General features: G+C 40.7%; 1 protein-coding gene across 3 annotated transcripts in view; it reads right to left on the bottom strand.

The window, feature by feature from the left end:
• SMARCAL1 (SWI/SNF related, matrix associated, actin dependent regulator of chromatin, subfamily a like 1) overlaps positions 1-27,376 on the bottom strand; it is a 440,164-nt gene that overhangs the window by 212,222 nt on the left and 200,566 nt on the right. The window lies entirely within an intron of this gene.

Below are 27,376 nucleotides of genomic sequence, written 5' to 3'. Positions count from 1 at the left end.
TTCCAACCGTGGTCTTGTAGAAACAACAGAAGCTTGCAAGTATGAGTGATAGCTAGTGACAGGGAAGGTGCTTGTGCTAGTATGTCGTCTAGATATGGTGCAATTGAAATACCCTGAGCTCTGATCACTGCTAACAGTGCACCCAACACCTTTGTAATGATGTGTGGATCTGTAGCCAGACCAAACGGAGGAGCGAAAAACTAGTAGTGTTTGTCCATATATGCAAACCTCAGGAACTGATAGTGATCCCTGTGGATAGGTTTGAGTAGGTATGCATCCTTGAAGTATATAGTAGTCATAAACTGACCCTGTTTAATTAAGGGTAAAATTGTGTGAATTGTTTCCATCTTGAAAGTGGGAATCCTGGCAAAAATGTTTAGTGTTTTCAGATCTTAGACATGTCTGTAAGCCCCTTATTTTATTGGGACAATGAACAGATTGGAGTAAAACCCTTGATCCTGTTGCGACAAAGGTACTGGGATAATTACCCCCATTTTTTTTATAATTCCTGAACACATTATAGAAAGGCAGGCACCTTTGACAGTATTTTGGGGACATGAGACAGAAGGAATCATCCTCAAGGAGGCCTGGATTGAAAGCCTTTCCTGTAGCCCTGGGAAATTATGCTTTAAATCCAGGTGTCCTGGACTGACCGGGAACCAGGCCCTCTGAAAGAGACTCAGTCTGCCCCTTACCAGAATAGAATCTAGCCTGGGGGCCACACCTTCATGCAGATTTAGCAATGGTGTTGGAGTTCTTGGATTGCTTGTTCTTTGCTCATGAAGAACCAGGCGGGCTTGAAGCGTTCAGACTTCTGAGCAGAAGAAGACGTTTGGTGTTCTTATGGATTTTTTTTATCTTGAGAAAGGTAAGCTCCTTTCCCACCAGTAACCGTCTTAATAAAAGAGTCCAAGTCCGAGGCGAATAGATTCTTCCCTTGGAAGGAAAGTGTCATCAATCTATGATATCATGTCTGCTAACCAAGGTTTTAACCATAAGGCTCTTCTTGCCAGCACCACCATGGACATATTCTTGAGATTTGATGATGTACATCACAGCATCACACATAAAAGCTTGAGACATTTTAGGACCTTAATGCAGTTTGTAAATCCTCAGTAGAGGAGTTTTCAGCCACCATTTTGGCTAAGGAATCACCCCAGAGTGTTCCTGCAACAGCCAAACAGCTGAGAGAAACTGTTGATCTAAGTAAAAGACCATTATGGAGAAAAAGCTTTCTTAAGAAAGACTCCAGTTTGCGGTCCATGGGATCAATAAACAAAGTACTATCCTCCATAGGAATAGTCATACGTTTGGCAAGGGTGGAAATAGTCCCATCAACCATAGAATTGTTTCTCACTTTCACATTCTGCTCTGGAATGAGATACAATTTCTTAAATCTTGTGGAAGGAGCAAAAGGCACTGCCTGCTTTTTTCCATCCCTTGGCTATATAGTCAGAGACTAAATCAGGAACCTGAAATACTTGTGGGATTCTTGATGGAGCTTATTTTTTTATTTATTTTTTAGCAGGTTTTTCCTCAGAAATTTAAAACCTCATGCAATAAATTACAAATATGCTCCACTATAAATCTAAAGGCATTGTCATATTTGGAATAAGGAACAGGGTCCTGTTCATCAGATGACACTTCCCCATCTGAACTAGATATGTTTGCATCCTTAGAGTCAGAGCTCTGTAAGAGAGCAGGAATTTGGGGTTAAGGGTAAAAATTTTGCACATTTACCGCATGAGACTGAGTTAAATCCCCAGATTTACACTTATGCTTACTTGGTTTGGAGATAGCCACCAAACAATATGTCACTATTTTTTACATGTAAATAATTATGTTATTCACAGGAGACTATTTTGTACATGCTAATTTTAAATTAATGAGAAAAATCAGTAGTCTCCCCATGAATGACAAGTACAGGACAAAGTTCCCTATGGCAAGTGTACGGTTGCAGCTGGTTTGCCTTTGCATAAGATTTGATTGACCTGACATACTGGAACAGTTTTGCAAAATAAGCATACAAACATGGGAAGAGGAACTTCAGTAACTGACTCTGCTATAGACATATCAGTGGGGATAGAGTCATTTTATTCCATTAAGTATGCAATGACACCTTACATAAAATATAGTATAGAAAAAACAGGTATGCTTAAACTCCCCTCATAAACAAATATTAATCTACAGCTCCTATGCAGACTGATGTTGCCCCAATGTACCCCCTTGACAGCTTCTGTAAAGGTACTCACCCCCTCCTGGGTATAGAAAACACTAATCATGTACTGTGAAGCTGTGCCCAACACTCTTGAAGTAAATTTAATGGCTGGAGTAGTGGTCTGAGGAGAAAACCTGGGAATGCTGAGGGGGCAGGTCTACTGCCGGAAGAAAAGACGGTGCTGCAGGGACTGAATTAAAATAACTTTGAATCCCCAAGAAAAATAAGTCTGCACCAAGCATTTAAAACACATTCTTATAAAATCATGCTCCCCTGCCTAACCGGATTCTTCTCTACTGAACTGTTTTCTTAAAGGGCCAAGCACACATTTTTAATAAAGTCCCCTTAGTGTGTCCCCAGAGCTGCCAGATGGCTGTAAAGGGCATCAGTCTCACCTGGCTATATGCCTGATAAGGATAGGGCAGGTAGGGACCTGAAAAAGAGAAAAACGTGTGTCATGAGGAGGGCAAGTTAAGACCCCTGGGTATGCTGTACCTACAAATAGCCTCTGGGCTGTGTGTGTGCTATATCAAGTCACATATCTTAAGTAACACCCCTCCATTGGTTTACCAGGAATGTAAAATCCTTGTAAATGCAGCTGTAGCAGTATGGAGTAGAGTCCATCCAGTGCAGTTATCGGGTACAGCAGAGGATTGTCATACGAAATACCTCTGTCCCTCAGGGGGAGGCTAAGGACGAGTCCCTGCAACACCTGAGGGTAGTTATGGCTAAAGTCCCATAGGGAGATGCAGGGTATTCCTTTGTCCCTGTATCAATCAGCTGCTGTGAAGCTTCTCGTCTGTCTTCTATGTGAATGATAATTCCCAGGGACTCTGGGTCTCACATTGGTCTGAGCTTCCAAATTAAATCCATAAGCAAGTAGCTAAACCACCTCTATGCTCAACCTTCTCCTACGAGATCAAGAAAAAAAATAAAGAGAGAGATGGGAGGAATTGCAGTGCTGCAAAGCAAAAGTGTTAACAGTCCCTGCATGTGTTTAATTCTTTCTGTAGACATGCTGCATTTTCTGCAATGAAATCTCAGATCCAAGCATGTTCTGCGGTGGAGATGAAGGTTAAAAGCAATTTTAAACAACTTTCTGAATTACTTTTATCAACAAATTTGCTTTGCTCTCGTTATTCTTTGTTGGAAGCTAAACCTAGATAGGCTACTATGCTACATTCTAAGCACTTTAAGGTTTAATCATATGCCTTCTTAAGCGTTTAAATTCCTTATTAACAGACTCTTCATATGTAATATCATAAAGAATATGTTTTATCTGTTATCTATGAGACAAGCCTAGGGAGTGGATGTTCCACTTGAGCTGGAGGCTCTGCTGCAATGGTGTCATATGAAACAATGGGGACAATTTTAATTAAAAGTGTCTGCAATCGGGGCTGCAAAATTGTAAAGCTCCATGTGGCATTCCCCATGATGTTAAAAAGAAGGGCAAAGAGATAAGGTGAAGAGTGCTAGCCTAACATCTACTTGTTGCTGAATACCCAGAGCACGCATATCGGAGAAACCGGATGCCTCCTGAGGTTCCTGACAGCAACATCTGAGCTATAAAGTGCGCATCAGAAAATGCGAGGTGGCGCCATTTTAAACCCCTGAGATTGCAGCATAGTACAACAAGGAAGACATGCAAGGGTCGCTACGGAACGCATAGACCGAAGTATTGCATCGTGAATAGAAGATTCATGTCTGGTCTATTCAGAAGGAGATTTTGAATAGTAATATAAGCCTACAATCAGATGATATCCAGAGGCCGACTACAGCGTATGCAAAGCAACAAGGAGGATCAGAAGCCTAAGGCCTACCTGTCGCAACTCACGCTGCTGATAAAACCGGCAAAGGGGTGAGCATAAGAGACACTCAATCAATACCAGACAGATATATAAACGGACATTAGCTATCAGAAGAGGGGGCCAGTCCTAGTGGGTCCAATACTGGGGGAAGACAATCAAATCTTGAAACACCTCACTGAGGGTCAGCACTTTCCTTTACATGTTAAGAGGGCTGAAATAACAAATGACACTCAGCTGCATCCTCCTTTAACGTCTCCTTTACCAGTAACAGCATACTGTGCAGTGCATAAACCTACTAATAGGTGCCATTAACACTGGTTACTTTCTTTACCCAGCAGGGTGCTTTGTATAAATGGCATCTAAACAACCCCCAAGGGGGATAAAGTTGGCAAGGCAGCTAGAACAATTGCCACTAAACTAAATTCATATTTCAGAGCTGCGGATACAGCTGCTTCTACTTTACTCAGTTCACTACAATCTAGCAGTGACACACAAGAAGATACTGATGCCACATCGTCAGATCCTAACCTCCCCATCACTAGGGCAGATTTACAATCTCTCCCAACAAAAGAGGACTTTGCATCCTTCATGAACCAAGTCAGCCAACTTATAAAAGAAAGCCTAACAGAAGTTAAAAAAGATGTAGATTTGGGAAATAGAGTGCTTCAATTGGAAGAGCATGCAGAGGAAATCTCTGAACCAATCAATCTGCATAGTATGCAGCTCCAACACCAAAGCAGGGAAATTAGACTAATGCAAATGCAAATGCAAATTGAAGACTTAGACAACCGCGGTCGGCGTCAAAATTTAAGGATAAGAGGGATCTCTGAGAATATTCTAGCTACCGCCCTACCACAATACATACAGGACCTCTTTGACTTTCTTCTAGACAACAAAGAAAGCACCAACATATCCATTGACAGAATGCACAGAGCCCTGAAACATAGACCCTCAGCCAAAGCACCTCCACGGGATGTCATACTCCGCTGCCACAACTTTAAAGACAAAGAAAGATTGCTAGCAGCGGCTAGGAAGAAAGCCCCAATCCACAAGGAAGGGGATAATATCCAGATCTTTGCGGATTTAAGCCCATTAACCCTCTCAAGACGGAGAGATGTCAAATTCCTCACAATTCACTTAAAGGAACACAATATCCCTTATCGCTGGGGGTTTCCATTTGCCATCAGAGTGATCAAGGAAAACAAGGAAATTGTATTCAAGGATTTGGAAGACCTGCCCTCTTTTTGCTCACAGCTGAACATCCCTCCACCGAAGCAAATCCCCCAAACTTTGGATACAATGGAATAAACTTCAACTACAGAACCCTCTATGTCAAAACTACAACGCCAGAAATGGACCACTGTCGGCAGGAAACATAAAACAACCTCCCCGGTGTCCCACACCTCACAAACTCGTACTGCAGAACCACCTTGAGAGGCTCCCTCATCCCACTATCGGGAGCCGGAGTAAGCCTCCTACTCCTGAGCTTAGAAATGTTAGTTAAACTTGTTTATTGTTTGTTAAATTGTTTATTTGATTGTTCATTGTTCAGTTTCAGTATCCTCATGAAGCTCAGGTTGATTCTCAGGTTTAGGCAGCTAAGTGACAGTAATTCTGGCACATCTCTTCGTTCTCTAAGGTACCCACAATACACTACAATGGCAGATCCTCTTGGTAACCCATGGCAGCAACCCACGGTAAGAACCACAAAACAAAGCCTAATAACACAACATAGGACAAGGCACAAATATGGCACATAGAGCAATGTTACTAACCTCACAAAACGCCAGGGATAGGCAAGGTGTCCGTACACGGACACTGGTGTCCGTGACTGGCCCTTGCAGTGTCCACCACCCGTTTTGCGAAGGGAAGGGAGGAATAGGACAGATAAATGCTGGTCCTCACTCCTCCTTGACCCAAGCGGCGCCATGCTTAGTAGCAGGAAAGTGAAGGAAGAAGCAAGCTGCCACAGTCAACTAACAGTGAGTCATGACCCATCCCAATTCATTGATCTGTGCGGCAGCGTGGTGCTGGTGTCTGCGTGTAGAAGACTACTGCCTACTCTGACAAACCTTACGTAACCAACCATGATGATCATGCAATTAACATCAAGGTGGGTGGGTTTGGTCAGGAGTACTGTTGCAGGCTCTCAATATAACAAAAAAACAAACAAAAAAAGGTAATACCACAAGCAGTCTTTATATAAATATTATTTTAAACTTGTTTGATTAGATTACTAATTTTTACTTGTGGAACTAGACCAGGGGTGTCCAACGTGCAGCCCGTCCAACGTGCAGCCCATTTGACAGCAAAGTGTCGCTCGTCTCCTGACTTATAGAAACATAGAATATGTCGGCAGATAGGAACCATTCGGCCTATCTAGTCTGCCCAATTTTCTGAATACTTTCATTAGTTCCTGGCCTTATCTTAAATCTAGCATAACCTTATGCCTATCCCATTCATGTTTAAACTACTTAACTGTCTCTACCACTTCTACTGGATGGCTATTCCACCATGTTTCCAGTACCCTCTCTGTAAAGAGAGTGTTTTTTGATGTTTTTAATTTGAAATGTACCTTGGTGTCCTTCACTAACGTCTGTACTTTGGAAAATGTCCACCACAGCCTTGGCCCATGCCTATCCCTGCAAAACGCTAAGGGCCTCAACTCTCCCACGAAGAGGTCTGTAGCTTTACATTGGTTCACCAAGCAAAAAAGTTCAATAGTGTTTGTACAGGAGACTCACTTCTCCAAGACGAACGAACCTAAATTTCATAATAAAAACTTCCCACTTAGCTTTTATAACTCCCACGAAAAAAAATAAAATGGAGTAGGGATTCTCATTCACCGTTCCCTGCCATTTAAACTCCTTCACACCTCGTCAGACAACGAGGGTAGAATCCTTATATTAGTAGGCCTCGTTCACAACAGACCCATCACGTTAGTAAATATATATGCCCCCAGTTCACATAAAAATAGATTCTTTAACAAATTAAGAGCGATGATACAGGAAGCGTGCAAAGGCACGGTAATAATGGGGGGGGGGGGGCTTAACACTACTTTAGACCCTATCTTAGATTCGACTTCTACAAATACACAGCGCACTCCTAACTCAGTATTTAACTGCATCAAACACTCGGGATTAGTTGACACGTGGAGAGCGCAACACCCTACACAGCGTAATTACACATTTTACTCTCACCCGTGGGCAATGTACTCCAGAATAGACCATTTCTATTTAGATCAAGCCAGCCTTTCCCTAATGATAGATACAGACATTACTCCGACGGCATGGTCAGACCACTCTATGATAAGCTTGAAAATGAATTGGCCGGACACCCCAATACACCCTTTTATTTGGAGATTAGATGCATATCTTTTACACCATCCACCAACAGCACAAACTCTGACGTCCACTCTGACTGAATACTTTAACTTCAATGCAATTCCAGAAACACAACCCCTTCACATTTGGGAAGCTCACAAAACAGTTTTCCGAGGAGAGTGTATCAAACTTAAGGCACGGCTCAAGAAACAATATGATACCCATTTAAACTATCTAACTATGAAAATACACGCGCTAGAGATACAGCACAAAGGCTCCCCTTCAAATTACACCATTCTTCAAGCTCTAACAACCACTAGAAACGAACTTAAAACACTTCTTTATTCAGAGGCCCAGAGGAAAGCTTTACAACTTCGAAAGAAATATTTCTATGAGGGTAATCGTCCAGGCAGAATACTTGCGAATACTTTGAGGGATAGAAGTTCCCTCACGCATATTCACAGAATAAAAACGCAACCGGGAGAACATATTCCGGATAGTAAGGCCATAGCCGCCCATTTCCAAAACTTTTACCACCAACTATATAACTTAACCACTAACTCCACCATAACACACACGCAACAAATGATAGAGTATATAGAGTCGGCTAATTTGAACAAATTATCACAAACACAAACATCAGATTTAGAGAGACCTATAACTCTAGCAGAGATATTAAAAGCTATTAAAGACCTCCCTGTGGGGAAAAGCCCCGGTCCCTATGGCCTAACAAACCTATATTACAAGACATTTAGAAACATACTAGCTCCACACTTACTGAAACATTTTAATGCTCTAGACGGAGACATACAGTTACCTAGGGAATCCCTAACCGCACATATATCTGTGCTTTTAAAGCCTGACAAACCACAAGACGAACCAGCTAGTTATCGCCCGATCTCACTCCTTAACACCGATATAAAGTTATTGGGAAAAATCTTAGTGAACCGATTGAACCCAGTCCTTAAAGACATTATACACACCGATCAGGTGGGCTTTGTTCCCGGCCGAGAGGCAAGGGACAATACCCTTAGAGCCCTAACACTCAATGAATATGCTGAACATCACAACATTGAGTCAGTGCTAATGGCTATTGATGCTGAAAAAGCATTTGATCGGACTGATTGGTAATTTTTAAAATTAACATTAAAAAATATAGGATTCGGCCCGAAAATAATAAAAATAATTTTTAGTTTGTATAGCCACCCAAGTGATAAAGTTAAAGTAAACGGGATTTTATCAGCAGGAAGTTTATGCGTCTCGTGTATGCAGAAACCAAAATATTAAAGGGGTAGCAATTGGTCAACAAGACTACAAAGTTGCTATGTACGCTGATGACGTACTATTCACGATATCGTCCCCCTCAACATCTATCCCAGAAATACTCTTAGAACTAGACAGGTTTGGAAGTTACGCCAACTTCTTAGTTAATAAACAAAAGTCCGAAATTTTAAATATTACTGTGCCAAATGTCAAATTTAAATCTCTGTCGCTGATATGCCTGCTTAGGTTAAAAACAGACTTTATAAAATACTTGGGTATTCACTTATCTCCTAACCAGACAACACTTTTTGAGAAAAACTACCACACACTGCCTCTTAATACACAACGCGACCTCAAGACGTGGTCGAACAAACCTTTGTCATGGTGGGGGAGGATTCAGGCCATAAAAATGACCACATTGCATAGAATCTTGTATATTTTACAAACTATACCACTTCATAATTCCCAATGGTACATGAATAGACTTCAGAAATGTCTTAATACATTTATACGGGGTAGGTGCAGACCAAGAATTAACAGAAACACGATGCATAGACCGACCACAAGTGGGGGATTAGGATTACCTAAGATTGAAGAATATTATCAGGCAGTGACACTGCAAAGAATATTGGACTGGCATAATACACAAGAGCACAAAGCATGGGTGACACTGGACTCACATATTCTCAAAGCGCCCTTGGTACAGGCCCTTTGTTGGGTATCAAAAGATCTCAGACCCCCCTCAATGCAGGCAACTTGAAATTCACAAACAGCTTTTCTTTCATGTAATTAGGAAGAGTCCATGAGCTAGTGACGTATGGGATATACATTCCTACCAGGAGGGGCAAAGTTTCCCAAACCTTAAAATGCCTATAAATACACCCCTCACCACACCCACAATTCAGTTTTACAAACTTTGCCTCCTATGGAGGTGGTGAAGTAAGTTTGTGCTAGATTCTACGTTGATATGCGCTCTGCAGCAGGTTGGAGCCCGGTTTTCCTCTCAGCGTGCAGTGAATGTCAGAGGGATGTGAGGAGAGTATTGCCTGTTTGAATTCAATGATCTCCTTCTACGGGGTCTATTTCATAGGTTCTCTGTTATCGGTCGTAGAGATTCATCTCTTACCTCCCTTTTCAGATCGACGATATACTCTTATAAATATACCATTACCTCTGCTGATTTTCGTTTCAGTACTGGTTTGGCTTTCTAAAAACATGTAGATGAGTGTCCTGGGGTAAGTAAGTTTTATTTTCTGTGACACTCTAAGCTATGGTTGGGCACTTTTTTAATAAAGTTCTAAATATATGTATTCAAACATTTATTTGCCTTGACTCAGGATGTTCAACATTCCTTATTTTCAGACAGCCGGACGTGGCGTCATTTTTGGCGCCAAAAGTATTTAGGCGCCAAATAATGTGGGCGTCTTATTTGGCGCTAAAAAAATATGGGCGTCGCTTTTGTCTCCACATTATTTAAGTCTCATTATTTATTGCTTCTGGTTGCTAGAAACTTGTTCACTGGCATTTTTTCCCATTCCTGAAACTGTCATTTAAGGAATTTGATCAATTTTGCTTTATATGTTGTTTTTTCTCTTACATATTGCAAGATGTCTCACGTTGCATCTGAGTCAGAAGATACTTCAGGAAAATCGCTGTCTGGTGCTGGAACTACCAAAGCTAAGTGTATCTGCTGTAAACTTTTGGTAGCTATTCCTCCAGCTGTTGTTTGTATTAATTGTCATGACAAACTTGTTAATGCAGATAATATTTCCTTTAGTAATGTACCATTACCTGTTGCAGTTCCATCAACATCTAATGTTCAGAATGTTCCTGATAACATAAGAGATTTTGTTTCTGAATCCATCAAGAAGGCTATGTCTGTTATTCCTCCTTCTAGTAAACATAAAAAATCTTTTAAAACTTCTCTTTATACAGATGAATTTTTAAATGAACATCATCATTCTGATTCTAATGACTCTTCTGGTTCAGAGGATTCTGTCTCAGAGATTGATGCTGATAAATCTTCATATTTATTTAAAATGGAATTTATTCGTTCTTTACTTAAAGAAGTACTAATTGAAATTGAGGATTCTGGTCCTCTTGATACTAAATCTAAACGTTTAGATAAGGTCTTTAAATCTCCTGTGGTTATTCTAGAAGTTTTTCCTGTTCCTGGTGCTATTTCTGAAGTAATTTCCAGAGAATGGAATAATTTGGGTAATTCATTTACTCCTTCTAAACGTTTTAAGCAATTATATCCTGTGCCGTCTGACAGATTAGAATTTTGGGACAAAATCCCTAAAGTTGATGGGGCTATTTCTACCCTTGCTAAACGTACTACTATTCCTACGTCAGATGGTACTTCGTTTAAGGATCCTTTAGATAGGAAAATTGAATCCTTTCTAAGAAAAGCTTATCTGTGTTCAGGTAATCTTCTTAGACCTGCTATATCATTGGCTGATGTTGCTGCAGCTTCAACTTTTTGGTTGGAAACTTTAGCGCAACAAGTAACAGATCATGATTCTCATAATATTATTATTCTTCTTCAACATGCTAATAATTTTATCTGTGATGCCATTTTTGATATTATCAGCGTTGATGTCAGGTTTATGTCTCTAGCTATTTTAGCTAGAAGAGCTTTATGGCTTAAAACTTGGAATGCTGATATGTCTTCTAAATCAACTCTACTTTCCATTTCTTTCCAGGTTAACAAATTATTTGGTTCTCAGTTGGATTCTATTATCTCAACTGTTACTGGTGGGAAAGGAACTTTTTTACCACAGGATAAAAAATCTAAGGGTAAAAACAGGGCTAATAATCGTTTTCGTTCCTTTCGTTTCAACAAAGAACAAAAGCCTGATCCTTCATCCTCAGGAACAGTTTCAGTTTGGAAACTATCTCCAGTCTGGAATAAATCCAAGCCTTCTAGAAAAGCAAAGCCAGCTTCTAAGTCCACATGAAGGTGCGGCCATCATTCCAGCTCAGCTGGTAGGGGGCAGGTTACGTTTTTTCAAAGAAATTTGGATCAATTCTGTTCACAATCTTTGGATTCAGAACATTGTTTCAGAAGGGTACAGAATTGGTTTCAAGATAAGACCTCCTGCAAAGAGATTTTTTCTTTCCCGTGTCCCAGTAAATCCAGTGAAAGCTCAAGCATTTCTGAAATGTGTTTCAGATCTAGAGTTGGCTGGAGTAATTATGCCAGTTCCAGTTCCGGAACAGGGGATGGGGTTTTATTCAAATATCTTCATTGTACCAAAGAAGGAGAATTCCTTCAGACCAGTTCTGGATCTAAAAATATTGAATCGTTATGTAAGGATACCAACGTTCAAAATGGTAACTGTAAGGACTATCTTGCCTTTTGTTCAGCAAGGGCATTATATGTCCACAATAGATTTACAGGATGCATATCTGCATATTCCGATTCATCCAGATCATTATCAGTTCCTGAGATTCTCTTTTCTGGACAAGCATTACCAGTTTGTGGCTCTGCCGTTTGGCCTAGCTACAGCTCCAAGAATTTTTACAAAGGTTCTCGGTGCCCTTCTGTCTGTAATCAGAGAACAGGGTATTGTGGTATTTCCTTATTTGGACGATATCTTGGTACTTGCTCAGTCTTTACATTTAGCAGAATCTCATACGAATCGACTTGTGTTGTTTCTTCAAGATCATGGTTGGAGGATCAATTCACTAAAAAGTTAATTGATTCCTCAGACAAGGGTAACCTTTCTGGGTTTCCAGATAGATTCAGTGTCCATGACTCTGTCTTTGACAGACAAGAGACGTCTAAAATTGATTTCAGCTTGTCGAAACCTTCAGTCACAATCATTCCCTTCGGTAGCTTTAAGACTGCTGCATCGGACGCGATCCCCTTTGCTCGTTTTCACATGCGACCTCTTCAGCTCTGTATGCTGAATCAATGGTGCAGGGATATCTTCTGTTTATGTTTTTCATTAAACTTTATTTTGGGTGTGGATTATTTTCAGCAGGAATTGGCTGTCTTTATTTTATCCCTCCCTCTCTAGTGACTCTTGTGTGGAAAGATCCACATCTTGGGTAGTCATTATCCCATACGTCACTAGCTCATGGACTCTTGCTAATTACATGAAAGAAAACATAATTTATGTAAGAACTTACCTGATAAATTCATTTCTTTCATATTAGCAAGAGTCCATGAGGCCCGCCCTGTTTTGTGGTGGTTATGATTTTTTTGTATAAAGCACAATTATTCCAATTCCTTATTTTATATGCTTTCGCACTTTTTTCTTATCACCCCACTTCTTGGCTATTCGTTAAACTGAATTTTGGGTGTGGTGAGGGGTGTATTTATAGGCATTTTAAGGTTTGGGAAACTTTGCCCCTCCTGGTAGGAATGTATATCCCATACGTCACTAGCTCATGGACTCTTGCTAATATGAAAGAAATGAATTTATCAGGTAAGTTCTTACATAAATTATGTTTTTAAAAATTGGGACCACATTGTTACCTCCAGACCTCACATCTCTGCTTATAGATCCCCCCTATTTCCGATTGCATTAAACATAGAAATGGTGGGAGGCCTAGATAGAGGGTTTAAGAGATTAACTGAATGGGACTATACAATTCCACTATTTAACTTTATAGAAGCAGGCAAACTTTTAGAGAGAGACAAACTAGCCAATGTAGCAGATGGTAGATTTACAAAATGGCTAACATATGCCCAGCTACACCACTATATACACACCTCTACATTTAAGTCAGATCTGCTGAGACAATTAACCACTTTTGAACAGATGTGCTACACTGGCACTATACCAAGGGGAGCGCTTTCCACATCAAGTAAGCTACTTATAAATACCCCGACAGATACTTTACCGACATACACGGCTAAATGGAGCTTAGATCTAAAAGAAAATTTAGACACAGATGATTGGAACAACATTTTTAGATCAGTAAAAAAAAGTCCTCGACCTCTCCCGTGTTATTAGAGTTAAATTTTAAAATCCTTCTACGGTGGTATCTAACCCCATCAAGGTTATCTAGTATATACCCAAGCGCATCTAGTTTATATTGGCGTGAGTGTGGAGAACGCGGTGATCTGCTACACATGTGGTGGCATTGCCCTAGAGTTCACTCCTTATGGGAAATAATAGAATTACATTTTAAACAATGTGTATTGGCTGATTTTGTGTTAACTCCGAGCATTGCCTTTTTGAACAACATGCCTAAATTGACATGTCAGCTAAGATTGTTGGTCTTACAGATCGGCATCAACAGTGCGAGGAGGCTAATAGCTCGTCACTGGAAAAAGCCTGTGACTCTTACTAGCTCTATGTGGCTGGAAGAGGTAGAAGAACAATATTCTTTGGAAAAATATGGCTATATGTGTCGAAATCAGGTAGACATGATTTTAAAAAGCTAAATTCTTGTGGCAGGATTCGCTCCCAAAATCAATCACCCCACCCGTCACAATTGTACCACATACTTTTGCCCTTAGCTCCCAAGAAATCCATAACACAGACAGCAACTCTACTAGAGTCAGTCAGAAATTCACCTCAACATGTATGTTCGCCAACACAAGATACAGAGTGCCAGACCGTCCTAGTTGCTTGTAACAATTGCCTACTGCCTTGAAATATTACTTTTCTTAGATCGGATCTAAGGATTTAAAGATTTGAGGATAACCTTCAAAGATAAATTGTTTATAGCATCCATTTTGTTTTTCACATTGACGATACTTTAGTTTGTTATTGTTATGCATTATAATAATGCTAGAAGACGCCCGAACAATTTGCTCATAGGTTATACGAGTGATTGGCGCCCAATGTGTCAGACTATTAAGGAAGACTGGACACCATATATGTAACATTGGCATGATGGAATGTTAACGTTTACTGTGTATGACCATACTGGAGCAATGTATTATCATCCTTGTCTTCATATGTCTCATGTATTATTCATAAAAATAATAAATAAAAAAAATAAAAAAAAGTGTCTGCAATCAAACTTTAGCACCAACAAGCAAACAAGGTTGCACAAGGAACCTGCATGTGCTACAACCCCTGTACAGCAGTAGCTGAAATGTGTGCCCAGAATAATCTCCCCCAAAAAACAACTAATCCTGGTTTCATGGCATTAGAGAATACTCAAGACAGATCTGCAATCCAAAAAGTCTAGAGCACCATCAAACATAAGTCATACGCATTGCTGATAAAGCTTACATAAAAATGAAGAATCAAAGAAATACCATGTGATTTGATATTACCACAGGGGTTGTTGAAAACAATATTTTTAGCAGAAGCCAACCCTGGGTGAGGTAAGAGACTAGAAATTAGTTTCCATAGAAAGTATGATAAAAAGAAACACAAAAACATAAAGTACGCTTATCTGATAATTTAATTTCCATCTGTATGGGAAGTGTCCACAGCTGCATTCCTTACTTGTGGGAAATACTGAACCTGGCCACTAGGAGGAGGCAAAGAAACCCCAGCCAAAGGCTTAAATACCTCCCCCACTTCCTCATAACCCCAGTCATTCTGTCGAGGAAACAAGGAAAAGTAGGAGAAATATCAGGGTGAAAAAGGTGCCAGAAGAAAAAAAAAAAAATCAAATTTAGAGCCGCCCATCGAAGAACACGGGCGGGAGCTGTGGACTCTTCCCATACAGATGGAAATGAAAATATCAGGTAAGCATAATTTATGTTTTACATCTTAATATAGGAAGAGTCCACAACTGCATTCCTTACTTGTGGGAAACATATACCCAAGCTCTAGAGTACACAAAATGCAAACGGGAGGGAAAAAAGAGAGGCAAACCCTAATCTGAGGGCACAACAGCCTGCAAAACCTTTCTCCCGAAGGCTGCTTCAGCAGAAGCAAAAACATCAAACTTGTAAAATTTTGGAAAAAGTATGTAAAGAGAACTAGGTAGCCGCCTTACGAATCTGATCCATAGAGGCCTCATTTTTGAAGGCCCAAGAGGAAACCACTGATCTCGTAGGCTTATGTCCCGCCTTTTGTATGCTAAACGGATGACACTCCTCAGACAAAAAGATAAGGAAGTCGAAGAGGCCCTCTGACCCCTACACTTCCTGGAAAAGAGAACAAACAGAGAAAGAGGTTTGTCTAAATTCCTTTGTGACCCGAAGATAGAACTTCAAAACACAAACCACATCCATAAATACGTTATAAACGTTCCTTCTTCCCTTGATTGATCCAACCTTAGGAAGAAAACCTTACTTGGTTCGTAGAACAGGCTTATTGGCATGAAAAGCCAGATAAGGAGGGACGCATTGCAAGGCAGCAATCACAGATATTCTGTGCGCAGAAGCAATAGCCAGTAAAAAGGAACCTTCCAAGACAACAATTTAATGTCTACTTCAAGCATAAGCTCCAACGGAGCCCAGTGCAAAACCTTAAGGACAAGATTTAAACTCCAAGGAGGAGCCTTAGCTCTAAAAACAGGTCTGATCCCAGAAAGCCTTGACAAATGGCTGCACACCTGGAAGCTCTGCAAACCTCTTGTGCAGTAACACAGACAGTGCCAAAAACTGTCCCTTCAGGGGACTTGCAGAAAAGCCCTTTTCCAGATCATCCTGGAGAACAGAATAAGTAGGTCCTGAACATCTTATGATAGATGCGACAAGCAACCAGCTTACGAGCTTGAATTAGAGTAAAAATAACTATCTCAGAAAACCCTCTCTTGGCTAGGACTAAGCGTTCAATCTCCACGCAGTCAGACTGAGAAAATCTAGACATTGATGAACAAAGAGACCTTGATCAGCAGATCCCTGCAACAAGGTAACTTCCACGGAGGAGATGATGACATCCCCACTAGATCCGCAAACCATATCCTTCGCGGCCAAGACGGAGCAGTCAGTATCACTGACGCCTGCTTGACTCAAGCCACTACACTAGGAAGTAGTGGTAACGGTCGAAAAAGGATACATTAAATTGAACCTCCAAGGCATCGCTAATGCGAATGTTAGCTCCGCCTGAGGATTCCTGTACCTCAACCCCTATCTAGGTAGCTTGGTATTGAGACGTTGACACTTCCCTCAAAACTAGGGAGCTTCTCATTCCCCCTGATGGTTGATGTAAGCCACCGAGGATATATTGTTTAACTGGAATCGGATTAACTGGGACGAACCCAACAGAGGCCAAACCTTCAGAGCATTGAATATTGCCCGAAGATCCAAAATGAGATCAGGAGGGAGCTTTAACTCCTGAGGCCCTGTGCCTTCCTGGCACCCCAAACAGCTCCCCATCCTGAAAGACTTGCAACCGTAGTCACAATCACCCAGGATGGTCTTGAGACGGACGTCCCTCAGGACAAGTGATCCAGACAAAACCACCAAGAGAGCGATTCTCCCGGTTGGTTGTCCAGAGAAATCTGTTCAGACAGATCCGAATGATCGCCATTCCACTAGCTCAGCATGCGCAGTTGCAAAAGTCTGAGGTGAAACATGGCAAAGGAAATGCTGTCCAAGCTGGACACCATGAGACAAATCACCTCCATACACCAAGCCACAAATGGCCTTAAGGAGATCTGGAGGGCAAGACATGTTGAAGCTAGCTTGCAACATCTCTGATCTGTTAGAAATATTCTCATGTCTATGTTGACTATTATAGTACCCAAGAATTCTACCCTGATACTTGATACAAGAGAACTCTCTCTAGATTATCTGCCATCCATGGGATCGAAGAAGACAGAGGAGATATTCTGAATGGTCCACTCTTCGAAAACATTTTTTAGCTAGACCAAACAGAAGGGCAATATACTGGAAGTGCTGGTCCAGGAATATGCAAACCTTAGGAACTGGAAGTGGTCCTTGAGGATTGGTATGAGAAGGGAGCATTTTCAGATCTATCGTGGTCATGAACTACCCCTCTCAAACGAGGGGAAGAATGGACCTTATTGTCTCCATCTTTAACGAAGGGACATTTTTAAACTTGCTTAAGCACTTTAGGTCCAGAATCGGATGGAAAGTTCCTTACTTCTTAGGGACCACGAAAAGGTTTGAATAGTATCCCAAACCTCTCACTGCGTTAGGCTCTGGGACAATAACTCCTAGAGGACAGATCCCGTACACACCCCAGAAAGGCTTCCCTCCTTTTTGGTCAGGAAGACAAGGAGGAATCTGCCCTTGGGTGGCTGAGACTTAAAACCTATCTTGTAACCCTGAGCTATAACCTCCAGGACCCATGGATCCTGCACGTCCCTGAACCAAGCGACTGAAAAGAGCAACACACTGCCCCCTACATAATCCAGAAGAGGCGGGCTTCTTGCTCTGCTTGGATTTATTCCAGGACTGAGCCGGCTTCCAAGAGTTCTTGGTTTGCTCTGGCTTAGCGGAGGACTGCTGACATGGGCTTTATCAGAACGAAAATCCTCCCTTAGATTAGTTCATATACTCTTGCGGTAGGAGGGCACCCTTGCCCCCTGTGACCGTGGAGTCCAGGCTTGGACCAGACAAAATCATTCCCTTAAAGAGAGGGAAGAAGTCTAGATTTAGAAGTCATTTCCGCAGACCATGACTTAAGCCAGAGCCCGACGAGCCTGAACAGAAAAAGCTGCAGCCATAGCATTCAAGCGAATAAACTGCCTAATAGCAGCACAGATAAAAGAATTAACAACCCTCAAGGCTGTAAATCTTTTCTGAGTAATGTCGAGGGGGATCTTCCACCCCGATCAAATCCTATAAGGAGTCACACCAGAAGGTAGTTTCTGTAGTAACCGCGGCAACAGCCGCCGCCGGTTGAAACAAATATCCTTAACAGAGTTTCCATCTTTTATCCATGGGCTCTTCAAATGATGAACTATCCTCAAACGGAATAGTAGTACGTTTAGCAAGGGTGAAGATAACGCCATCCCATTCAGGGACGGAACCTCACAACTCCATTGAGAGTCCAGGACCGGGGACAATTTGTTAAAGGGAGAAGAGGGGGAAAAGGAATCAAATCCTGTCCCATTCATTCTTTTACCATCTAACAGGAGCAGGGAAGGATAAGGTACCACCCTGTCTTCAAACTCTATCCAATTTAGGAATTAAAGGTTCATCAGGCAATTTGGCCTCTGGAACCTCTGAATTCGCCAAAAACATCCTTTAGAAGAAAGCGCAAATTCCTAAACTAAAGTCTGGTTTCTCCACAGCCGGAGGTTTAGAGGCAGCAGACTCCGACCCAGAATGTTCATACTCTGAAGTCTCAGAAAGAACTTCATCCTCGGATAACCCTCAGTTAAATCCAATAAATTATCTGATGTACTCTGGGAAGGAGTGCAATATGTAATCTTTCGCTTAGCAGGGCGAGGTAAAGCATTAAAGGCCGCAGACACCGCCGTCTGAACTGCGCAGTAACGTCTGTTGAAAAAAGGCCCCCTCAAGATGGAGGATCAGCAATGCTATGGGAAAACTGCATGTGTAGAGATAGAAGAATGTCAAATCAAGGCATATGGAACATAATTTAGAGGGCAGAACTAAGGCCTCCTCACCATATAAACAGGAATTAATCATTAGGAATAGAGGGAGTGCCCTCTAAAGTAACAGAATCCTCCATCGCTAGTGCATATTCCATAACAGCCTATGAGCACATAACATTTCACACATAAAAGCAGCATAAAATCAAATAAACCTATAAGATTTTCCCTCCCTGTTCAATAATCCCCCTAAGGAGATATTAACCCTTGATTCTATACAGATAAAAGGAGTCACACTGTGACCCTGTCTTCTTATGTTATCACACATGTATAAAATATGAAACGGTCTTACCAGAATCTACGCCGTGGAACAAGAACATGGCCCTTCAAGTGTGACAGATAGTAGCATCGCTTCTGACATGAGTGAAGAAAGCAGGCAGGGAAACTCGTCAACGCCGATTGACTATGGGGCTGTTAATATGAGTCGGGATGGTTTCGCAGAAAGACTCTCCCTGCATCTCTGGACTCTAACCTTCACCCATGCTCTCACTGAGAGGGTGGCAGGACTACTTAAAACTCCAGTCCCATCTCGAAGAGTACTACCCTCCATAAGAGACTACTCCGAAATCTTCTAACACTTCTCTGCCAACCTCCTGTGACGAAAGGCAAAGAATGACTGGTGTTATGAGGAAGTGGGGGAGGTATTTAAGCCTTTGGCTGGGGTATCTTTGCCTCCTTCTGGTGGACAGGTTCAGTATTTCCCACAAGTAAGGAATGCACCTTTGGACTCTTCCCATATTAAGATGGAAATTAATATCACCAGTATCTCTTTTGACCATCCATCCTGTGACCAGGTTTTTAGCCATTAATTTCAACTTGCAGATGAACTCTCTATAATTAACTGTGAGCAGAACTGTGCTGCCAGTGCAACCTCAAAAACTCCATTCTCTAAAAAACTGAGAAGCAATGGACACTAGAGGAGGAGGATTGATCCAATCCCCTGAACCTGGGAAGCAAAGGACACTAGAAGAGGAGGACGGATTCAATCCCCTGAACTTGAGAAGCAAAGGACACTAGATGAGGAGGAGGACTGATTCAATCCCCTGAAACTGGGAAGCAAAGGACACTAGAGGAGAACGACTAATTCAATCTATCTGTATTCTTGAGTTTTCCAACCTAGTAACCCAAAAATGGGAATAGGATTCCAACCAAAAACTCTAAATTGAAAGTGGAACTGCTTGAAAATCAGGTTTTCCGTGTCTTGTTAGTGGAGCTTTATGGAAGACTACACTAAATTTCCCAGCCCCAGTATAGTTCCTAGGAAGAAGCTCGTACTGTAATAGACATTACATTAGGGAGTCAAAAACAAAAATCCAGGGCTCAAAATAGTAAATATTATAAGCTCATACTATTTGTTACTATCCACAAAATAAATTAGCGGATTCAATAAAAACTAACTTAAACTAAGCCTAACCAGACTGACAAATTAAATGAAACAATACAACCTGATTCATAAAGTGTATTCCAGAGCAGGATTAAACAAAATGGGTAGGCACAAGGTGCAATGAAACACAAACACAGTGCCCGCAAGCTGGAGAACATTTTATGTTATTTTGAATGTTCCTGCAGGGTTATTTTATATAGGTGAAGGTAACCAGAAGCAGGTATCCACTGAGAGTCAGCCACAGTTTATAAATCCACTGAAGAAACTCCAGGCACAATCACTTAAAAAAGTACAGATGCGGCTGCAAGGTCAAAGGAAGAGGCCTCAGCAGTTGCCAGAGACACTTGCAGTAGCAAGCATGCTATAGAGAGTGGTCAAGCCTTCTTTCTTTATCTTTGCAAAATGACAAACACTTAAAGGGACTGTCAAGTCAAAATTACACTTGCATGATTCAGATAGTGCATGCAATTTTAAACAACTTTCCAATGCATTTTTATCATCAAATTTGCTTTGATCTGTTGGTATTCTTTTTTTGAAAGCTAAACCTGCGTAGGGTCAAACTGATTTCTAAACTGTTGAAAACCGCCCCTTATCTTAGTGCATTTCAACTGTTTTTCACAGTTAGAGAGTGCTAGTTCATGTGTGTCATATAGATAACATTGCGCTCACTCCTTTGGAGTTATTTAGGAGTCAGCATTGATTGGCTAAAATGTATGTTTGTAAAAAAAAAAAAAGCACTGAGATAAGGGGGCAGACTGATGAGGCTTAGATACAAGGAAATCACAGAGGTAATAAGTGTATTAATATCACAGTGTGGGGTATGCAAAACTGGGGAATGGGTAATAAATGGATTTTCGATCCTTTTAAACATTAAAAAAATTTTAATTTGAATGTCCCTTTAAGCTGTAAAAAAGATAAACCTTAGCCTACCTGATTTCAAATAAGTAGAAACTGAACTGTCTTAAAGGGACATTATACACTCATTTTTTCTTTGCATAAATGTTTTGTAGATGATTTATATAGCCCATAAAGTTTTTATTTTTTTTAAAAAAATGTATAGTTTTGCTTATTTTTAAATAACATTGCTCTGATTTTCAGACTCCTAACCAAGCCCCAAAGTTTTATGAGAATACCGTCGGCTACCTTCTCCAGCTTGCTCCTGTTTGTGTACAGGGTCTTTTCATAATCAAAAGAAGGGGGAGGGGAGGAGTGTCTTATTAAAACTATGAAATTACTTATTTTGTTTGTATGCTTTGCAACCTTAATTCATTCTCTGTTACACTGCCGCTGTTCAGAGGAAAAATTTGCAATGACAAAGAATTGCTATTGTTATTTATTTCACTTGAACCCATAATACTGTTTCAGAGAGAAGTTAGATGAATTTGTATTACTACAAAGGGTTCATATTATGGCAAATGTTAATGAGAGAAAAATCTACAAGAATGTTCCTGATAAAGAATAATAAGTAAAAAAAAAAAGTGCTAGTATTCAACCAGGGTTACTACATATTACAGTGGACCAAAACATATAAACACTAAAAAGAAAACTATAAATATAAGCTATTTTTCATAAACTTTGATTGAGAAATCATAAAAAAATAAGATGTGACTTGTTTGATAATCACAGGATTTTTTTCTGCTGTGAGAATGAGTTTTGTTGCAACAATCAAATAAAAAACTAAATTTATGCTTACCTGATAAATTATTTTCTTTCCAATGCCATGGAGAGTCCACAAATCCATTCAATTACTAGTGGGAATTCAACTCCTAGCCACCAGGTGGAGGCAAAGAACACCCAGTAAAGCTTTAAGTATCCTCCTACTTCCCACAATCCCCAGTCATTCAGCCGAGAAAATATGAAAAGAGAAGAGGACCCAAAGGGTATAGAGGTGCCTGAAGTTGATAAATTTGCAAAAGCCATCGTAAAAAAATTAAGGGCAGGTCGTGGACTCTCTATGTAAGGAAATAATTTATCAGGTAAGCATACATTTAGTTTTCTTTCCAATGGCATGGAGAGTCCATGAATCTATTCAATTACTAGTGGGAACCAATACCCAAGCTAGAGGACACAGAATGGAAGGGAGAGAGAACAAGACAGGCAGACCTAAATGGAAGGCACCACCACTTGAAGAACCTTTCCCAGTAGAGACCAAGACTTCAAATTTACAGAAATTGGAAAGAAAATGCAACGAAGACCAGTGGTCGACTTGCCGTATTGTTCCCCCAGAAGTCTCGATTTTAGAGACTAGAAAGAAGAGACAGCCTTAGAAGGAAGAGCCGTGATCCACTCAGGAGGCAATTAACCAGCTGACACATAGACCAAACTAAAGGTACTTCTCAACCAAAAAGATAGAGAAGTGGAAGAGACCATCTGACCCTTACAATAACCAGAAAATATTCTTGGTAGTCTGTAGGTAGAGCAATGAAGCACTCCCTACCTTCAGGTTATAGAACAGATGTTCCTAACAAAAGAAGAATTAAGACAGGACAAAGGAATGACAAGTTCCTGATAACATTGCAGTCCGAAAACTACCAAAGGAAGAAATCATAATTGGTACGAGAACCGCCATATTCACATGGAAGAAGACAAGGGAGGGACACAGTAGAGCTGAAAGCTCTGAGATACCACGAGCAGAAGAAAGCTAGAAGAAACAAACTTTCCAAGACAATAACGAAATATCAAAGGGAGGCATAGGCTCAAAACAGAGTCTGCTGCAGAACCCAAAAAACTAATTTAAGACTCCACGAAGGAATAATAAACTAAAGCACAGGCCTGGATCTGACTAAGGCCTGAACAAAGGATTGAACCCCAGGAAGAACGGCCAGACGTTATACAATAGAATCTAAAGGGCAGAAAATTGACACTTCAGAAAACTGACTGACAAAACCTTTCTCCAGACCTTCATGAAGAAAGACAGAATGCAGAGAACCCTCACCTGACTCTAGGGGAAACCCCTAGATTTGCACTGGTAAAGGAATGTGTGCCACACTCTATGGTAAATCTAGCAAGATACCGACATACATGCTAGACAAAATATTAAAAGCCTGAAAAGAGGTACCTCCTTAGAGGCAATATCCACAGGGAAAGGACAACAACTCCACCCGGTCCCAAATTAAAAACTTGCGAGACCAAGTTGGAGCAAGAAGAATCACCAAAACCTGCTCCAGACTGATAAAGGCTATAATCAAGGAAAGAGGCAAACTGCTAAAAACCAAATCAATCGAAATCCCAAGGGACACTAGAGCGTCCACCAGAAATACAAGAGATCTAAAAAGAAGATCTGTATCTAAGAGATTGGATTTTAACAAAATGCTATCAAATCCAACTCCAGAACCCCCCCACACACACACCTGAGAGATCCATGAGAAAATCTCTAGATGAAAGCCTTCTCCCCCCTGAAGTAGGCAACTTAAGAAGCAGAAGGCACAGTACACACAAAAGGAATCCCCAGATGAGAACGGTACAAAGAGGTAGAAAGGACCCCCCCACCACCACCACCGAAGGGAGCAAGCAAGTCACCTTTTCCATTGTTAAGGAGCACCTAGTTCTTCCCTGGAAGGAGAAAACAAGCTGATGAGAGGATGATCGACCAAAGCCAAAAAAAAAAAGACCCATTCAGATGAGGTCTAGCTATTATAGCATTGAAAATTGCTCTCAATGCAAATATAGAAGAAACAGAATCCAAGATCCCTGGACTCATAAAAGACCCAAAACTGTTCCCCTGCAGGAAGGTTGGTATTTACAGAAGGAACCCCCCCCCCCCCCGATGGACTCAAGAACATAAGTCTTGGGATAGATGGTCCTAAAAACCATCTATCCCCCCCAAAAAAATGGTCCTTGAACCATTGTCTGAGCATGCATTACTATAAAATCTCAGACGGCATCAAACAAAAGGAATAATGTCCGAGGAGCCTCATATTAGTGCCACCTAGGGGCGAAAAATAATTGAAAAGGAAAATAGGAAGAAAAAAAAGAGTGCAGATTCTGACATCCGAGAAAAAACTGCAAGGAGATCAAATCTATGATCAACTCCACTATCCTGGTATTTGTCACTAAGGAACTCCAATCAGAGGAATTAGGGATAAAGGGACATCCAGCCCCAGCATTTGGATGTGAACCAACAACCTTGTAAGTTGCAAAGCTAACCACTAGGCTACAATGGCCTAAAATTAGAAAACAAGCAACCTAAAATTAGAAAACAAGCAACCCTTACGTTTAATCTTCTCTAGAGGCAGAAAGGTCTCCTTTACACCTGACACAGAAGAAATTACATTAGACAAGCTGAGACTAAACAAGGTCCTATCTTAAAATAGTCTGCAGACCAAATATTTATCCACAAGGCTTTAAAACTCCTCACCCAGAGTCCACGGGTGAACTCCCATCCAGGTACAAACCAGGCATGGCTCTGCCGAATTACTATGATCAGGCAGGAACTGGAGGGTCCAGAGCAGAGGGGAGAAATACATATATATATATATATATATATATATATATATACACATATATATATATACACATATATATATATACACATATATATATATACACATATATATATAGTCTATAGTCTATATCCAATAAGGGACTGCACTCGCTGGATTTGGTTTAAAAAACCTTTATATCTTTATTATGGTAACGTTTCGGGGTTCACAGACCCCTTCCTCAGACCAGATAACAGTACAAGTGAACAAAATGTGCAATATATAGCACTAGCCCCACCCATCACAAACATCAAAATTGCGCCAAAAATCACAATCACCATGGTGACACATAAACAAGGCCTAATGACCATACCACCAAATACCAGAAAAACAAAACAATCAAAAAAACAAAAAACTGCACATGCAAACATCTTGCATTACCTCATAGCTGAATACTGATATATACATATATATGTGTATATATATATATATACACACATACACACACACACAAAAGGTTGTAGATATGGGAGATTATAGGAATATAACAGTAAGTAGATGATGGCATAGTCTCAGTATATTAACTTGTATTGCAACAAGCACAGATTGATATTACACTGATACACAATACAATATACACACACATAGGGAATCTCTTGTATCAACTTCATTATATCAAACCTTATTTACAGTTCAAAATCATATTTGCAGAAAGAATATTCACAGGACACTTAAACCTTGATAAGCAGCAAATGCATTTAAACATCCTAAGAGTAAGAAACTAAAGTGTTCATACCCGGTCTGCTATTAGTGATATCCGTGTGCCCCTACAGCTCGCTCAAATGTATCCTCTGGGGGTCATTATCTGTGTACGATGTATCAGGGTTATTGCGTGATTACCAATGTTCAATACTAAGAGAATATGTGTCTGGTCTCCTGGGCACGTACAGACATGTATCATGTCTCATATCGCCAGAGTTCTATAAGGCCAGTGGTTCATGTTAAAGAGATTTAAACATATTGTATCTAGTCAGTGTGTCACAGTCTAATCAAATGGAGCATAAAGTGTCTCTGTATTACCTGAGATTCATGCCCATTGTGGGCGATACAGTTACCCAACGACCAGGCGCGGCTCAGCCCTGCAACGCGCAAGTGAAAAATCCTAACCGCGTGGCTAATTAGCATAGCCTATACGTCATCAGATGGGCGTTACTGAGACCCGGAGTGAGAAGTAAACAGATTGGGCACTGTAGCGCCGCTAGGATATGGGTCCCATCTAAGCCTCTAAGTGTTCCCATACGGGACAGACTATATATGGTTAGCCTAAGAGTAATTTGTCTTCCCACCTAAGTGCCATATGATCTAGTGTGATATAACGAATATCTTAGACTGTAAAAAAATGTAAAAAATGTAAAGAGATGCCTAACATATGCAGTGAGTTAAATGGGGAATCACGTCTACCACTGTGTGTTTAGTTATTATTAGGCAAAGAGGGTTAAATAACTATGATAGAGCAGGAATGAAAACATCGATCAAACTTCAAATGTGTACAAGATAATAGAGGATAAAGTAGAGGCATTAAGCAATTTTAGCTAACTAATTTCTACATGTAGATGGCCTGTTATACCTTAAATGGAGAAATTATTAGAGCATCCACAACAACAGTTTAAAAACAGGGGGGGTAGTAGCTAAGTGCAGCCCCAGTGTATCCTATAAGGACCCAGGTGTTCCTAGTGTACAGTGTTATACCTTATTGTCTATCTAGAGGGATCACAATATATAGGATAAGATATATTATATGTTTCAAGTGTCTGCTATGCAATATATGAGAGGTCTAGCTGCTCTATATAAACTAACACATAAAGCATATATAATATACTTTCTTGTGCCCGAGAAAGTGACTCGTACAGAGGGATCTCAATAGGGATATCATTGATCCACTGTATACAACTGGCAATCAAGGTACATAAGGTTTAGTTACAGAACCCCAGTCAGAGGGGTCAAATTACGGATGGATATGTCCAAATAGTAGAGCAAAATCAGAAAGTTCAGGATATGGCCGCTGTGGTGCACTATATTACACCAATGGTACAATTGCTCCTTAACATATACAGGCATACCTCATACTCTAAGAATTGTCAATATAAGTGTCTTATTATATTCCTGAACATATATCACTGTCATCAGTCAAGACTTCAGAGGAAACAGTGCCAATCATTTGACATGTTTAATCCTCTGGGGTGGATGGTATCCAGTCTATGAATCCATCTTGCCTCCATCTGCAAGAGGGTTCTGCCACGGTCACCCCCGTGCCTAAGGGGGGGGACGTGGTCAATTAAGATGAAGCGTAAATCAGTTACCTTATGCCCTGCTTGCAAAAAATGTCTTGCCACCGGTTGGTCCGAGGTCCCTTTGTCAATGGCAGACCGTATAGCCGAGCGATGATTTGCCATTCTTAAGCGTGCATTGTCTGTTGTTTTTCCAACATAAAAGCGTCCACAGCA

The sequence above is a fragment of the Bombina bombina genome, chromosome 1, assembly GCF_027579735.1.
Source record: "Bombina bombina isolate aBomBom1 chromosome 1, aBomBom1.pri, whole genome shotgun sequence".
Taxonomy (NCBI): Eukaryota; Metazoa; Chordata; class Amphibia; order Anura; family Bombinatoridae; genus Bombina; species Bombina bombina.
The sequence above is the reverse complement of the archived record's forward strand: the minus strand, read 5'-3'. Positions and strand labels throughout refer to the sequence as shown.